Source organism: Penaeus chinensis, chromosome 3 (assembly GCF_019202785.1).
Source record: "Penaeus chinensis breed Huanghai No. 1 chromosome 3, ASM1920278v2, whole genome shotgun sequence".
NCBI classification, from domain to species: domain Eukaryota; kingdom Metazoa; phylum Arthropoda; class Malacostraca; order Decapoda; family Penaeidae; genus Penaeus; species Penaeus chinensis.
Genome location: NC_061821.1, coordinates 6,935,604 through 6,938,103, shown reverse-complemented (window position 1 = coordinate 6,938,103; position 2,500 = coordinate 6,935,604). Strand labels below are relative to the sequence as shown.

The 2,500-nt window shown below is 32.9% G+C and overlaps 1 protein-coding gene across 3 annotated transcripts in view; it reads right to left on the bottom strand.

Moving 5' to 3' along the window:
* LOC125044120 (protein patched homolog 2-like) overlaps window positions 1-2,500 on the bottom strand; it is a 22,588-nt gene that overhangs the window by 18,896 nt on the left and 1,192 nt on the right. The gene's annotated exons all lie outside the window — the stretch shown is intronic.

Below are 2,500 nucleotides of genomic sequence, written 5' to 3'. Positions count from 1 at the left end.
ACACACACACACACACACACACATATGTATATATACACACACACATATATATATATATATATATATATATATATATATATATATATGTGTATGCACAGACATATATACACGCACACGTACGCCCACAAGCGCAAGTACAAGCACACGCACTCATGTTTACAAGACAAACACAGAAGTACTTTTTTGTAACATTTCCGAAATCCCTAATACTTTGATACACTCTGATTCATGTTTGCCCTTTACGCGTACATTATTGGAACCTGTTGAAACATCTTTTAATTTTGTATCAGAGTGTTTGCTTTGAACTTAATACGGTTGGATACACTCCGGCCAGCGTGATATTTTTTTAGATATATTTCAGGCAGTCTCAGTTAGTGATATATATTTTCATTAATTGCGAATCGCATCGTATGTATCTTGATAAAACTTTTTTTGTTGTAAGGGTGCATAAAATGTTTCTGTGCCGTTTTAGTAGTACATCAAATACATGTAAGATTTGAAGTCATTCATGACGGTCGCTGGAACGACATGGTGATAATTTCCAACGTGTCCTATTTGACGTGGTATTGTCTTCGGTGGAATGAATGTCATCAAAGTCATTCTGTCGCTCTATGGTATTACCTTACAGGCTCAAAAATATATAAATAAATGTCCGTGATCATTGGAATTAACCAATTGTCTGATTTGGACACGGATACTATAAGATGCAAAACATAATGCAATTTCCAAATTTAGTAAGAAGAACCATGTATATAAAAAAGGAAAAAAAATGACAGAATCTCAGAAAATATTTAAACTTTCCACAGCCTTGCGAAGCGGAGAGTGGTGTGTATAAACAATATAAGTTGCAGAGTAGTCAGGTACTTTTTCCGTTTTATTTGAAGCTTCCACAATGGCTTGCTTGCAATCAAAAGTCTTAATAGCATATTATGTATATTAGTGGTTTACTATTGACTTTCTTTATGTGAAGTGAATAAAGACAATTTCTCCTTTTTTCATTACTTTGTATATCGGTACAAACTTCGATGATATCGTGTTTCGTAGGGACCGTGATACAGCTTGACACAATGTATCAAAGATTTAGTCCTATAAAGTACCATCTGTTACGATTAGATCACCGACATGAAGCAAACTCATGCATATTCATTAGAACAACAACCATTCATACGATACAAAGTGAAGTAAAACACGTAGAAGAGTTCTTGAAACATTTCGGCATGTTGTCACATTATTCTTAACATTTAACATTAACAACTCTACTAACTCTGTAGCACATGAACATACAGTATACATGAGAAATATTCACATGTAAGTACCAGAGACATTGAAAAAAAAAAAAAAAAAAAACTTGTCACAATATTAGAATAAATAAATAGACAAAATAACAAAAACGGTGTCTCTACATCTCTGCTTCACCTTTCCGTTCGTAAAGATCGGCGATAATTGCATTTGGTATTTCATATATGGCCTTTCTGTAGCATCCTGGAGCCTCTAAAACACTATTTAAAGTAATGTCATGGTCGTTATAAATCACGGTATCATCGAGATTTGTACTGACATTCAAAGTTTTGCAGAAAAAAAAAATTCTTGTCAAGTACTTTATGTGCTGGCATGATTTTTAATTACAAACAAAATATTGTGAAATCTTTAAATAAAATGGAAAAATGTACCTGACTACTCTGCAGTTGTTTACACACACCACTCTTCGTTTCGCAAGGCTGTATAAACTTTGAATATATTTCTCAGATCCAGTCAAAGTAAAATGTTCTTATTACATTTGCTCTTCGTGTGAAACGTGGAAGTTACATAACGGCGAGTGAGCTCAGAGTTCGATTTAGATAACTGGATAATTCCAAAGATCCCGGGCATTTACTTGTCTTACATGATTCAATCATGTCAACAAGTCAAGGTACACAGCCTTATCATTGATATTTTGAGATTATAAGGTAATATCATGGATGTTGAAGACATTCATTCATTCAATACCACTCATATGACTCGTCACCGAAATTCTTACCATATCGTTCCAGCGAACGTCGTGATTGATTTCAAAGTTAACCCCTTTAGAGTGAACATGTATTTGATGTACTGATAAAAAAGCACAGAAAAATTGTAGGCACCATTAGAATAAAACTTTTTATCGAGAAATTTATGATGCGATTCGTAATCAATATATATATATAATCCCTATCTGAAATATATCTGAAAAAATATCGCGCTCTGATTGACTGGCCTGAGTGTATCACACTGTAACAAGGTAGAGGAATACAAAATTATGCATACCGAAAAGATGTTTCAACAGTATCCAATAATGTACGTGTAAAGAACATACCTGTATCACTATATATATTTACAATATATATATATGTATATTTATATATCTATCCATACATACATACATACATACATACATACATACATACATACATACATACATACATACATACATACATACATACATACATACATACATACGTACACTCACACATACATACACATA